The sequence below is a fragment of the Euleptes europaea genome, chromosome 3 (genome assembly GCF_029931775.1).
Source record: "Euleptes europaea isolate rEulEur1 chromosome 3, rEulEur1.hap1, whole genome shotgun sequence".
Lineage (NCBI taxonomy): Eukaryota > Metazoa > Chordata > Lepidosauria > Squamata > Sphaerodactylidae > Euleptes > Euleptes europaea.
The window spans coordinates 101,068,903-101,083,825 of NC_079314.1; the positions used below are offsets into that span (position 1 = coordinate 101,068,903).

At 44.1% G+C, this 14,923-nt stretch overlaps 1 protein-coding gene across 1 annotated transcript in view; it reads left to right on the plus strand.

Moving 5' to 3' along the window:
* CREB3L2 (cAMP responsive element binding protein 3 like 2) overlaps positions 1 to 14,923 on the plus strand; it is a 92,086-nt gene that overhangs the window by 355 nt on the left and 76,808 nt on the right. The gene's annotated exons all lie outside the window — the stretch shown is intronic.

The window sequence follows — 14,923 nt, forward strand, 5'->3', positions numbered from 1 at the left end:
TAATGTTGGACATGACCAGAACAGATTAATTAAAATCATATTGGGATTAGTTCCGTTAGCAAAAGATTGTATAATTTTAATTTTAGACGGGAGAGGGGGAAGTCATTTGATTGTTAAATTAGAATATTATTTGGTTTTCCCTTTATTACTGTTATTATAATGTTTTTATGGATATATTAAATGAAGGAAAATAAAAAAAAATTATTAAAAAAAAACTTTGAGAGGGGAGGGAGCATATGGTTCCTTTTTGGGTGGAGTGGGGGGGATTTTGGCACATGCACATCTGGCTTCGGAAAGTTGCACTCCTCTTGGGCATGTGTTCTCCCGGAGGCGTCTCTTTGAAGTCCCACCCGTCTGGAATTGGCATCTGCCGCGCCCTGGGCTTGGTTGTGCCATTGGTTATTATGCCTTCTTTCCCTACTTGTGGGGCAAACTCAGCAGACTTAACTCTGGAGCAGATGCTAGGCCAGCTCCAGCTCTGAGCCCCGAGGACTTGTTGAAACATTAAAAATGGAGGAGCGCCTCGAGTTTGGAATTTCAGCTGAGCTGACGCAAGAAGGAAATTACTTGAACGCTTGTCTGGTTCTCCGAAGGCCTTTGTGTATAAATCTAGTGGCTCTTGACATGTGGCGGAAACTTGATTTCGCCCCAGTGGTTTCTTGGGGTGGGGAATGTTTGCGTTTTAAAAATTTCCGACTTCTTTTCAAGAGAACGGGTGTGTTAACCATCTTGACTGGGTTTTTCCTTCCTGCTCATGCCTACGTTGTCAGCAAGGAGGTAGCAGACTCTGCAAACTTCAGTGTGATAACAGCCTTATTCGTTGCATAAGCTGCCATAGCATCAAAACTTTGCACATCTGACTCCTGGTTTCTCCCCCCCAGTTTGCTGCTAGTCCACTATGAACGGCAGCCTGGAAGGATGGCCTTGCCTCCCAAAAATATTTATGTGGTTCCGTTATGGAAGGAACAGTGAAGAAAGCTGATGTCAGTAATTTGTGCCAGATGTTTGACTTGCTTTTCCCTCTTCCAAAACACCAGACCAGTTATCTTTAAAGGAAATTTTGGTGCAGAATGTTTCTCTAGGCTACTAAAATTTTAATGCCTAAGACTCCTCTGAAACAAACCAAGGTTTTTTTTGGGGTGTGTGTGTGACAATGGACTGAAAGATGAAGCACATCTGGAATGTGCAAAATGTCTTTCTTCTCTGAAGGGAGCCAAAAACAATCTCTTAAGTATATATTAGTGCTGTAAATGAACATAAGAACATAAGAAAAGCCATGCTGGATCAGACCAAGGCCCACCAAGTCCAGCAGTCTGTTCACACAGTGGCCAACCAGGTGCCTCTAGGAAGCCCACAAACAAGATGGCTGCAGCAGCATTGTCCTGCCTGTGTTCCACAGCACCCAAGATAACAGGCATGCTCCTCCGATCCTGGAGAGAATAGGTATGCATCATGACTAGCATCAATTTTGACTAGTAGCCATGAATAGCCCTCTCCTCTGTGAACATGTCCACTCCCCTCTGAAAGCCTTCCAATTTGGCAGCCATCACCACATCTTGGGGCAGGGAGTTCCATCTGGCTGTTCAAGTGTAGCTCAAACAGACAGAAACAAGACACATGGACCTCTGGCACAAGGTATAATTCATGGAAGCTATTCATAGAGATGATTCTCAGAGCCCTGTAGCACAAAACATCATTTCTAGACATTTTGGGAAAGGAGGTGGGCATCGAAACTATTAAAATATGTAAGTCTTGCTGGCTTTTATTATTTGCCTCTCTGTTCTGTCTGATGAAAGAGGGAACAGATCCTAATACCAGAACAAAGTGTTCCAGCACCAGGTGCCATCCTGGAATCTGAGAGTCTAGGGCTGGCCTGAATATGCATTGGCAAACCTGCATAACAGGGCTAGCTGCAAGTATGCCATAGAGTTCTGCAGCTAAACCTGAGCTAGAGCCTGCCGAAAAGTTAGTTGTGACATCTGCACATACTTAGACAGATTGCTTAAAAAAAAAAAAAACCCTGGCCAAAGCTTGGGTGGTATTTTAGGTTGCCATAGCAACCCAAAAGGAGATGTGGAAACATGGTGGTGGCAGTTGTGGGTACCAGGAGAGGCTGAGGAGGGGATGCTGGCATCAGTGGAAGTGGGGATTGTTGAGCAGGGGAAGGCCAGCCAGAGTTGGTGTGACAAGGAGGAGGGAGCAGGTGGGCAGAGGGAGGCAAGCAAATGTAGTGAGGGGGCAAGTGGGCAGAGGCAAGCCAGAGGTGGGCAATGGGTGGGGGGAGCTTGAGCTGGTGATAGGGAGGGGGAAGCTGGGGGTGGTAAGAATGAGGAGGGGGGAATTTCCTCTCCCCTGTGGTTTCTCCTGAATGCCTCCTTGTTTTGCCCGTTGCTTATCTCTTGTATTATGTACCCTCCATGTGTGGGTGCAGGGAATTTAATTGTTCAAAGAGTGGGAGATAAATTCTGTATGGTCAAAGCATCTATCCTGCGTGTGTTATTTATATTTAAAAATGCAATCGAATACTAAATTGTGCATCGGTGGGTGGATGTTGCACCAGAGAGGCAAGTGAGCAAGAGATTGTGGCTGAGCAGCTAGGTCTCACTTGGCCCTTCTTGGCATTTAGTCTTCTCTTGGCTGGCAGCATGAGGCATGGTTGTAAACCCTTGTGGTGGTATGGCTCTGAGGCACATGCTCCAAGATCTTTCCATGTGGTGCATGTAACATTATTCCTTGGGAATCTTGTCACAGATTGGCAAAAGTTTGGCTGCAGGTGAAAGCTGGACTTGTGTGTCAGGTTTAGTCTTGTGAAATGTCTTCAAGGGCAATTTTTATATGGGAGTGTATTATAGGCTGTGCTCAAGAATACAGATCGGTGAATGATGTCAGCCAGGTCTTAATCTGGAAGAGATGTTTGTAGCCCCTTGACAGGACTGAATTATTGAAAAACTCTCCATGATTTTCAGTAATTGGAAGGGTTCAATGGTAGTAAACATGCTACCATGGGAGGGGCTGTGACTCCGTGGTAGAGCCTCTGCTTGGCATGCAGAAGGTCCCAGGTTCAATCCCCGGCATCTCCAGTTAAAGGGACTAGGCAAGTAGGTGATGTGAAGGACCTCTGCCCCTGAGACCCTGGAGAGCCCTGCCAATCAGAGTAGACAGTACTGACCTTGATGGACCAATGGTCTGATTCAGTATAAGGCAGCTTTGTGTGTGTTCATTTGGGTGGGGAGGGGCTGTGGCTCAGTGGTAGAGCATCTGGTGGGCATGCAGACGGTACCAGGTTCAGTCCCCGGCATCTCCAGTTAAAGGGACTAGGCAAGTAGGTGATGTGAAAGACCTCTGCCTGAGACCCTGGAGAGCCACTGCTGGTCTGAGTAGGCAATACTGACTTCAATGGACCAAGGGTCTGATTCTGTATAAGGCAGCTCCATTCATGCTGAGGGGACAGTTGACATACCCATGGTCTGAATCTGTATATGACATAATTTGTATGGTCAAGAATTTGAAAGGTAATATTTCATGCACACTGAAGACATGCATTTGACAGTGGGGAGAAGGCTTTAGATGGGAGGTTCTGTCCCTGTCCTGCAGTTTACATGAGTCCCCAGTGACTAGTGCTACCATAGATGGCTTTCCTGTATCCACTACCCAACCAATGTGCTCCAAGACTGTGGGGCTTGGCACTGATGAAAAGGAAAGATGTCTCTTTCTGGATTGCCGCATAGCTTTTCGCATGAGAATACCATGCAGGCAAGATGAAAAAATTAAGGCTCTTTTGACTCCCCCCCCCCCCAACTCTCTAGCACCACTCGAATAACAAAAATTAGTGGCAGTGTTTTATGGCAAACCTGCTGCCCATTTGGCTTCTGAAAGGTCTAACCACCCTTCTGGCCTGTTCACACATGCAGGGAAATGTGGTGGCAAGAAGACAGACTCTGATTTCTTTTGGCTTTTTATGCTGGCTTTCCATTTCTGGGAACCTTAAACAGCAGTGTTGTAAAATGCGGTCCTTTTTGATTGTCTGCCTGCAATATGAAGTGATACATCCATTCCATCACTGGAGGTCTGGGCCGCCTCATTCCCCCTGCATGTGTGAACTAGGCCTCAAATCTCCTCTAGACCACCAGCGCAGTCTTTCTTTTGCATTTTGGGGAGTTCAGATTCGAATCCCCACTGTGCCATGGAAGCTTGCTGGGTGACCTTGGGCTAGTCACACACTCTCAAACCCGACCCTGGCAACAGTTTGGATGGGAGACCTCCAAGGAATACCAGGGGCATGACGCAGAGGCAGGCAATGGCAAACTACCTCTGAACTTCTCTTGCCTTGAAAACCCCACCCGGGGTTGTGTAAGTCAGATATGACTTGACAGCCGAAACCCCCTTGAAGAAGATAGAATGAGTTTTCTTAGAGGCTGGCAATATCAGTCTTCGTGTGTTAAGTTCTATCAAGTCGCTTCGAACCTACAGCAACCCTATGAATTAATGACCTTCAAATCATCCTATCGTTCACAGCCTTGCTCAGGATTTGCAAACTGAGCCAAGCATTATTGTCTTTTACAGTGAGTTTGTCTTCTCGTGATGTGACCAAAGTACAATAGCCTCAGTTTGATCATTTTAGCTTCTTGGGAGGCTTTAGGATTGATTTGATCTAACCCCCCCCCCTTATTTGTCTTTTTGGTGGTCCACGGTATCTATAAATCTCTCCTCCAACACCACATTTCAAAGGAATCAACTTTCTTCCTGTCAGCTTTCTTCATTGTCCAACTTTCACACCCACATATAGTAATGGGGAATAATATAGTATGAGTTATCTTGATCTTGGTCACCAGCGATGCATTATTACGCTTTAGGATCTTTTCTAGCTCCTTCATGGCTGCCCTTCCCAGTCTCAATCTCCTTCAGATTTCTTGACTGCAGTCTCCCTTTTGTTTGATTATGGAGCCAAGGAATAGAAAACCTTGAGCAATTTCAATTTCTTCATTGTTATCCTTAAAGTTGTGTAATTCCCCAGTAGTCATTATTTTTGTCGTCTTGATGTTCAGCCGCAGTCCTGCTTTGGCCCTTGCTGCTTTAACCATCATCAGTAGTTGTTTGAAGTCTCCGTCATTTTCTGCCAGTCTTTAGCTGATGCCATAGTGGCAGTGAATCTTGCCTCTCTTCTGAATAGGCACCCTGTTTTCTGAGCAGCTGGGCGTATTTGCGTGCCTCGCAAAGGTAATCTGAACAGCCTTTGAAAGCTCTTCTGAATAGGGCCAGTCTTCTTACCCCTCCTGACAGGCAAAGCAAAGTGAGGAAAGAAGCTGAAGGACTTTGTTGATGGATACCCCTGGACCAGACCTTTACCCTCTCCTCTGCCTTCTGAATCACATTTCTGATGGGGTGGATTAAAAAAAATTGCCTATTGCAAAACAGCTCTCCTCCAGTCTTATTTATATATTTATTTATTCTACTTCGTTTATCTCCTGTCTTTCTCCCTAGAGGTCACCTCAAACGGCTTACATCGTTCTCCTGTCCCCCATTTTATCCTCACGACATTTTATCCTCGCAAATGAGGCTGTGTGTGTGATCGGCCCAAGGTAACCCAGTGAACTTCCATGTCAAAGTGGGGATTTGAACCTGGGTCTCACAGATCCTAGTCCAACACTCCAACCACTACACCATGCTGGCACATTTTCTAGAAGTGTGTCCCCCAATCTACTTAAAATAATTCATGACCGAGCCCCACCAAATCCAGGGCAACTGTTGGTTCTGAGTCGCTTCAACAGTGCCATGTGGGAAAGATGGCTACTTAATTTTGAGTCAGCATAGTTCATGTCACTGGGATATAGATGGCTGGCACTCACCTGGGTCTTGTGTTTGCCTTCATGATTTTAGGTAATGTTCAAGATTTGCACAGCATCTCTAGTGGCGAGGAGGAGTCCCTGCAAGGAACGTGCTCCACAACATTGCAAAAGCAACGTCTTCGCTTTGTTGGTCAGGAGACTTAAATTTAACCTCGCAGGGCTTGATGGTTTTCCTCCTTTTGTCTCAGGATTAGCTGTTGATGTCAGCAGTATAAAGAACCGTTTCTACGCAGCGGCTGTCTCAGCTGCTGGAGAGGTGTTCTAGTCCCAGAGGGGGTGAATCCAGGTGCATGCCGCCCGGGGAATGGGTTAGATTTGAAAGCGTGAACTTCTAAATGGGATGTGTCTCTTGCTAATCTCTCAGGAATCTTAACCATTTTTCTGCTTTGTTTTTATATACTGGAATGTTTGTGTATGACAGTGGCATACATTTAATTTTAGAAAAAAAAAACATATGGGTTCCATTTTTGGAGAGATGTTCTACATGTGCAACTTCTGGGTGCACCTGTTAATATTTTTGTCCATTTTGAAAAAAATGTGTAATTCTTGTAATCAAATATGTCAGTTTGAAGCACAGGCAGTTCAAGTACGGGCAGCTGTTTGGAGCGGAGCAAACATGGGCGGAGGTTTTGTGTCTAGCACAAGTCATAAATGGGCATATTTCACAATCCGGTGTGGGCTGTGGTGTGGAACAGCATCTGCTTAGCGTGCAGCATGTCCCAGGTTCACTCCCTGGCATCTCCAGTTAAAAGGATCATGTAGGTAATGTGAAAGATGTCTGCTTGAGCCACTGTTGGTCTGAGTACACAGTGCTAACCTTGATAGACCGATGGTTTGATTCAGTGTAAGGGTGCCTCATGTCTTCATGTGTGTGCTTTTATTAAGTGATACGCCAGTGCTGCAAAACATAACCCTTTTAAGTAACTGTATTAAAATTTGGTATAGCAAAAAAACAAAACAAAAAACACCAGTTGGAAGGAGCTGTGTAATTCTGTTTGTGTGTATATATGAATCACTTTTAGATTTAAGATCCCTTTATACGTAGGGTTGCCAGGTCCCTCTTCACCACCGGCGGGAGATTTTGGGAGTAGAGCCTGAAGAGGGCAGAGTTTCGGGAGGGGAGGGACTTCAATGCCATTGAGTTCAATTGCCAAAGCTGCCATTTTTCTCCAGGCGATCTGATCTCTATCGGCTGGAGGTCAGTTGAATTAGCTAGCAGGAGATCTCCTGCTACTACCTGGCAGTTGGCAACCTTATTTATACGTCATCCTTGTGTAAATTATGCAATGGCCAGCCTTATTAAAAAATACTTTCCCTTCACATATTTTTGTGTGTGGCAGCTTTCTCATGGCATGGCTTCACTAAATGTCAAAGCTGTTTGCTTTGTGTACTGATTATTAACTTGGTAAATGTTCCTGTTTAACAGTCTTTAAGGAAGTTGACGAAAGTTCTTTACTGAATGATCCTCCCAGTTTACAGCCAGTTCAGCAGTTTGGGGTTAAATTGTTTTAAAATATTTCCTTTGCTACTTGTTGCCTCGATTTGTGTAATTTTGGGTTACTTGAGAGGTTGTTTTTGTGCTTTTGTTTTATAATGTCTTGCATTTGAGTTATATAAAACGTTTGCAACTGGAGATGGGTATAATTCTAGTTTAGCAGCGAAATCTATTTCCATTCTTCTTTCAGGATTTAAATGATCTGCTTTTGACTCCTTACTAAACTCATTGGAAAAAGTTGCTCCGTAACATTTTCTCTCCCTTCTGTGTGCTGGTGATCAAGCACAAAACCCCAGTTAGTAACTTGTTGATCTACAAATGTATTTTGGTTTTATACCGGTGTGTCACAGCTTCTCAGGGAAAAAAATATTGGGGACTGTAGTCTTGGTTAAGGATATTAGAGATTGCAATCTTCCCCTTCCCTGACCATCTTTTTTAGGGTACCCCCAAGGAGAAGGAAAGACTGTTAAGCTAGTTGTAGTGTGGATCACCCCCGTGGAACAACAAACTTGGCCAATGTGTCCATACTTGCACCCCATTTTATTTGTGTGTGTAATAAAGGTACAACATACCTGAAATTGTATTGACTTTTGCAGTGATGGTCGTTTGTTGGGCCACTTTACCTGGCCAACCCATGTTAACATATTGGCACAGGAGGAAATGTTTGCTTGCTGCATCGCTTAAAAGGTAATCAAAAAGCAGGTTCCTTCTAACCAGGATCTTGTAAATGTCAAAGGATTACCTGAGCCTTGGGGATCCACCTCTGTGACATTTTAGTGGTTTTTTATTAACTTCCTTCACAAGTGCAAATTCTGTTCTGTACAATATAGATTTGTCTAGGGGGCGGTGGCTATTTTTGGAGAGTGTTGCAGTAGTGAAAACTGGAGCCATGTTTGACATACAACTCAAAGTTTGTTTATTCGACAAGCCATATAATGTAGTATTTGACCGTTTTGTTTTCAGTCCCTTTCCTAGTAATTCCTAGCATGAAGTTTGTCTTTTTCACGGCTGCTGCGCAGTAGGTCAACATTTTCATTGAGCTTTCCTCTGCAACTCCAAGATCTTTCCCCCTTTCAGACTCAACTATTTCAGACTCCATCAACATATATTTAAAATTAGGATTTTTCTTCCATTCCCCATACTGTCTCCAGCACAATGATCCAGAAATACTAGGTTTCCAGCTACATGCAGCTTGAGCTTTATTTCTTGAAAGTTCTAAACATAGCTAGGAGGACACAAAGTCCTTAAAAAGGGATTTATTCTCCTCCCCTGTGTAACTGGGTACTTCTCATGTAGGCCTGATTCTGGGACAAATGGTAACTGTACGGTTGCCAGGTTCCTCTTTGCAACCAGCGGGAGATTTGGGGGGCGGAGCCTGAAGAAGGCAGGCTTTGGGGAGGGGAGGGATTTCAGTGCCATAGAGTTCAATTGCCAAAGTGGCCATTTTTCTCCAGGTGATCTGATCTCTATTGGCTGGAGATCAGTTGAATTAGCAGGAGATCTCCTGCTACTGCCTGGCAGATGGCAACCCTAGGTAACTGGTTATTTAAGTAGTAAAAACTGTGGTGTGTGGGTTTACCATCAGTTTGGGTGTCAACCTCTCTGGACAACGAGTCATTGCTAATCCCTTGTAGCTACTCAATCCAATTTGAAGAGTCCAAGACAGGGGTTATGTGGATTGTCTTTTGTTAAGACCTCCCCAAGTAGCTTGGTTTCTTTAAAAGAGCTCAGCAGTTCCATAAGGAACACTCTGGAGTTTATTTAAATCACTGGTTCCCAACCGGGGGTCCGTGGACCCCCAGGGGTCCGCGAGAACTAAATTAAGGTCCGCGAAACAAAGTTATAAAGCCATAATAAATTAATATTTTTAATTAAAAGTTCTCTATTATAAAAATATATATTCAAATATTATTCTAAGTTTAATGTTTAACTAACAGTTATGATTAAAGTTTATTTTCAAATTCTCAGAATTTTTATTTTGAACCTTGGGGTCCCTGCACCGAACAAAAAAGTCCTAGTGGTCCCTGGTCAAAAAAAGGTTGGGAACCACTGATTTAAATGCTTAACTAGACACATTTTGGGGAGATGAAGGGTCCAGTTGAGCATGTAGTGTTCAGAAGAAGTAGTGTTGGTTTTTATATGCTAACTTTCTCTACTACTTAAGGGATACTCAAACCGGCTTACAATCACCTTCCCTTCCCCTCCCCACAACAGACACCTTGTGAGGTAGGTGGGGCTGAGAGAGCTCCAAGAGAGCTGTGACTAGCCCAAGGTCACCCAGCAGGCTTCGTATGTAGGAGTGGGGAATCAAAACCGGTTCTCCAGATCAGAGTGTCTCTCTCTCTCTCTCTCTCTCTCTCTCTCTCTCTCTCTCTCTCTCTCTCTCTCTCTCTCTCTCTCTCTCTCTCTCTCTCTCTCTCTCTCTCTCTCCTCCCCCCTCCCCCCTCCCCCCTCCCCCAGGGGGGCACGCTGGGGGGGGGCACGCTGTGTTGCTTTTGTTGAAGGGCACTTTCACACAGTCCAAATAATGCACTTTCAATCCACTTTCAGTGCACCTTAATGATCATTTGCAAGTGGATTTTGCCAGTTCACACAGTAAAATCCACCTTCAAAGTGCACTGAAAGCGGATTGAAAGGGCATTATGTCTCCCACTTACTTGTCTGAATAAGTTCTCTTGTTGTGCCTTTTGCCACCCAAAGTTCACAGCAGAAATTGTTCTTTGAGATGAGCTGGGAAAACTTTGAGCTTTCCTTATCGCTTCAGATAAATTACCCAGAAAAATCTGCTGAAATTAACCAGCAATAAGCAATGGCCCTTGGCGCTGTAGTCAGATAAGGTCTGTCTGAACTGCTTATCTCCTGAAAGTGCTTCCATGGGTGTCCAATATTTTCCCCCCTGAAAATGCTGTGTTCTCTTTGTGCTCATATTCATTACGCAAAAATTTTACTGTAAAAGCTGACTTAAGTTATCTTGCACTGTCTGATGTCGGTAGAAAAGGGGCATGGATCTGTATCCCTGTGTATGAAATAGAAACCTATTTTGCGATATTTCCGAATTACCTGCCTCAATATTGCAGTTTATTTTCTCTTGATTTGGGGTTTTGTGTTGGCACTTAAAAAAGAAGAAGAACCGTAAATATAGCTAATCCTGGGAAAGTATGTGAGGTAACCTGGATTTTCCCCCCCTGAAGAATATTTTTAAGAGGAAGAGAATTTCTAGATTCTGAACTCTTATGTTGGCATTATTTAAGGAACTGGGAGCACCAAATTTAGTAAGAGAAATAGTCGCTTTTTATCCAGATGATCTCAGAAGGGAGGCCAGTGGGAGGGAAGATAACCAGAAAGTCATACAGTTTCCACAATGAGCTACTTCTTTCTTATTAAAGAGTCAGCGGCTAGCTTCCTGAAGCACATCTGTTCCTCTCATCTGGAGGTAATGCTATCTGGCTTGGCCAACCTATCTGTGTCAGTGGGGCTTTTCCTCTCTCCAGTTTCTGATGGCTGAAGTTTCTTTTCTCTGTCAAGTGCCATCTCTCTGTTTGCAGTTCTCCTCACAGCTGTGTTGGTGCTTTGAAATGGCTGAAAGCTTGATTTGGGTGGGTTATAACAGCACTACTTTTTGTGCTCGCCGCGTTTGTTCGTCCCAGTTCTTTGGAATACCACCACCATGTGGTTTGCCTGCTTGTACTTATTATTTGACAACTCCTTGTCTTTCTAGAGTCTTCTGTTTAGCCAGACTGAATGCTAACCCCTCTATAGTTATGCAGGGCAGGATTTTGAATATACCATGTCCAGACAGGACCTGTCCTTGCTCTTCTGGCTCTATCGATTCATTAGCTCATGCCTTCTTGGAATGCTGCTTTTACGAGGAACTTCGATCACATTATATCTCTCCCTTTTAACATATAAATCTAATGCCTCTGTGTCTGACATAATGCCTTTTTTACTAAGCGACAGGGATCCCAAGGCTACATTGTCAGTGGCAAGATTTGTTTCAGTCCTTATATCCCTCAAACATTAGATATACGCTGCTCAAAATCAATGGGTCAAGGAGCTTCTAAGGGATAAAGGAAAGGATTTGGGTGGGAGGGAGGGCTGGCACCCATTCTGAGATTAAAAGAGTCTCCATAAAAAAATGTATGGCGAGGAACACTGCTTGTCTTACGAGAAGGCTGGAGCCAGGGAGAGAAACAAATGTGCTAATGTGGCTGTACTTCAGCCTCTCTTGGGTGATTCATAAAGTCCTGCCTCCTCTATTAAACTCTGGGGGACGGAGCTAGCTTGTTTCTTCCGTCCAGCTCTTGAACTTCCCAATCCCCCAGTCTCTTCCTGTACAGAAAAGCAAAGACCCCTAGCAGATACAGAAAATACTATATTCATGCGCATGCCTACAAGTAACAAAAGGCCTTTTCACTGAGTGGGTGTGAGCGAGCCAGTTGGCGCCCGCTGGCCCTCCAGATGTGAGATTCCATTGTGTGCTAACGCCAGACTTCAGCTTTCTCCACCAGCAGCTGGAAAGTCTTGCTCACGCATAACTCCCTAAAGGCAACAGTCCACAGCAGAAAAATAAGTCTGGCTGTGCCGTGTGGTTAAAAAAAATATATGTTTGCAAGTAGAAAAGGCAAGGCTTGAGTTTTGAGATTCCTCAGCTGTGAATTTTCTTTGGGACAATACACTCTCATTCACCACATCCAATTTATGGAGTGTGGACACTGGTGAACGTCGAAGAAGAAGAGAAACAAAATGATGATCATTATGTGGAAGAGTTGATGTCCCCCTCTCTGAAATGCTGTGATATTTGCTCAACCAACTTGTCTCAACAAAGTGGCCTTTGAAAAGCCCAAGACGTGTGGGTAGTATGTTCCTTGCAAGTTGCTTGTGGTCTTTGGGGTTCTTTGGGCTGTGTAAGGCTTCCAGGGCCCTTTGTGACATGAGAGAAGCAGAGCCAATGTTGAGCTGCTGGCTCCCTTGCAAGAGTAACCCAGGGTCGGCCTGGCCTCAGAGCAGCTCAGCAGATGGCACGGAGGGAAGTGAGATTAACAAAGGGAATGGGAAGTGGGAAGTGCATAACTGTCCAGCAGGAGCTTCATCAATTGAAATAGACAAACCAATTAATATCTATGAAGATTCCAGCTGATGAAGCTGCAATTTTGCAGTGAAAACGCTAGTGTGCATCCGGACCGCGTTACTGTGGACTTTTTCATCCTTCCTCGTGTTGCTTTTTGAAGAAAACAACCTAGAGATAAGACTCTTACTTACCTTGAAAAAGACTTTCCATCTTAGATTTGCTTGTACATACTATCACTGCTGTTTTCACTTGTCTGTAGATGTTACATTTTGTTCACAATATATGTTTGCATAGTTTGCTTGTGTATTATTTAAATTAATTGGTTTGAGCCTAGTACTATATTTTCACTACCAGCCTCCAGGTACTAGCTGGAGATCTCCCTGTATTACAACTGATCTCCAGCCGATAGTTCACCTGGAGAAAATGGCCGCTTTGGCCATTGGACTCTATGGCACTGAAGTCCCTTCCCTCCCCAAACCCTTCCCTCCTCAGACTCTGCCCCAAAAGCCTCCTGCTGATGGCAAAGAGGGACCTGGCAACCCTAGGTTTAGAAAATCAGAGATCCCAAAGTCTCATTTCTGAGGAGGCGGGCTAATGAAGTATGGTTGTTGGGAGAGGCTTACACTTAGTCTTTCAAGGTTTATGGAAAACCTAAAGGATCATACTTGGTGTCTAGCAGTTCAATCCTAACCAGGCATCTAGGAAATGTACATCTGAAGAGTGAACCAGGAGAACCAACCATTTAAGGGTTAAAGCCCATAAACTTGGCTGATAGTTGCTCTCCGCCTCTAAACACATAAATTTTAACTGTATCATTTTCCTATTGTCTCTGTCCAGCCTAAGTTGTGTGATGCAACTGTAAATTGTTTTGCAACAAGGCTTTATACCCACCCTTTCAAGGTTGGGTATAAACAAAGTTTATAAATTATGCCAACCTCTAGACTGGTTTAAAGCAGACAAAGTATTTTCCAAAAACATAGCCAAAACATTGTACGGGAGGGCATAAGAACGCTAACTCTCGTACACATTTTATGTACTGTACTGTAGAATCATTAAATAAATGGTCAATGGTCTTGCATATACCGGTATACCTATCTTTAGAAACCACCTAGTTTATTCCAGTATACCTACCAATATATTATTCCAGTATACCAGTATACCTACCTTTGTGTGTGTGTAAAGTGCCGTCAAGTCTCAGCCAACTTATGGCGACCCCTTTTTGGGGTTTTCATGGCAAGAGACTAACAGAGGTGGTTTGCCAGTGCCTTCCTCTGCACAGCAACCCTGCCCAACAACCCTGGTATTCCTTGGTGGTCTCCCATCCAAATACTAACCAGGGCCAACCCTGCTTAGCTTCTGAGATCTGACAAGATCAGGTTAGCCTGGGCCATCCAGGTCAGGGCTTAGGTACCTTGAAGCGTTATTCTCCATCTGGAGTGTGGATACCCACTCAGCCCTTGCACTGATTTCCAAGGGGAGGGAGGATTCTGAATTCATTGTAGTCTGATATCTCTCTTGATTATTGAAAGAATGGTTAAGTTGACTTTGGAGGCAATATCTTGGCTCATGAGGCCTTGCTCAACAGAGCCCTTTATTGTGTGTGGCCTGAAAAATTATGCACTACAAGTTAGTGTTTGTCTTCTGGATTTCTGTTTAAAAATCTGATTCATAGAATCATAGAGTTAGAAGGACCACCAGGGTCATCTAGTCCAACCCCCTGCACAATGCAAGAAATTCACAACCACCTCCACCCCCAGTGACCCCCACTACATGCCCCGAAGATGACCAAGATGTGTTCCCTCTCATCATCTGCTTAAGGTTATAGAATCAGCATTGCTGACAGATGGCCATCTAACCTCTTCTTTAAAATCTCGAAGGAAGGAGAGCTTATCACCTCCCAAGGAAGCCTGTTCCACTGAGGAACTGCTCCACTTACAGTTATCATCAAAATGAGGGGCCGTGGCTCAGTGGTAGAACCTCTGCTTGGCATGCAGAAGGTCCCAGGTTCAATCCCCGGCATCCGCAGTTAAAGGGACTAGGCAAAGTAGATGATGTGAAAGACCCCTGCCTGATACCCTGGAGAGCCGCTGCCAGTCTGGGTAGACAATACTGACTTTGATGGACCAAAAATCTAATTCAGTATTAGGCAGCTTCATGTGTTCATGTGTGTTCAAGTCACAAGCTAATCGACTTTAAAAATAAAATAAAAGGTGGTATCTTGGTGACCTATAGAATCCTATAGAAATACCTTATGGATGCATAACTTCCCACATTTCAGAGATTTGTACTGCTCCAGTATGCAGACTAAGGATTATCCTTACTCACTTCATAGGTGAAGGCCCTACTCTACCATCTATGAGCTACATTCCTTTATTCTGCACTTACCAGCCTTTCATTGATTCAAAAGAGGGGAGAGTGTTTATTCTTTGGTTTTCAAGAGGTGCTTCATAATAGAATTACCCTGCCATATTTCAGCAGTTCAAAGCTACCTCTTCTGTGTATGAATGAAATGTC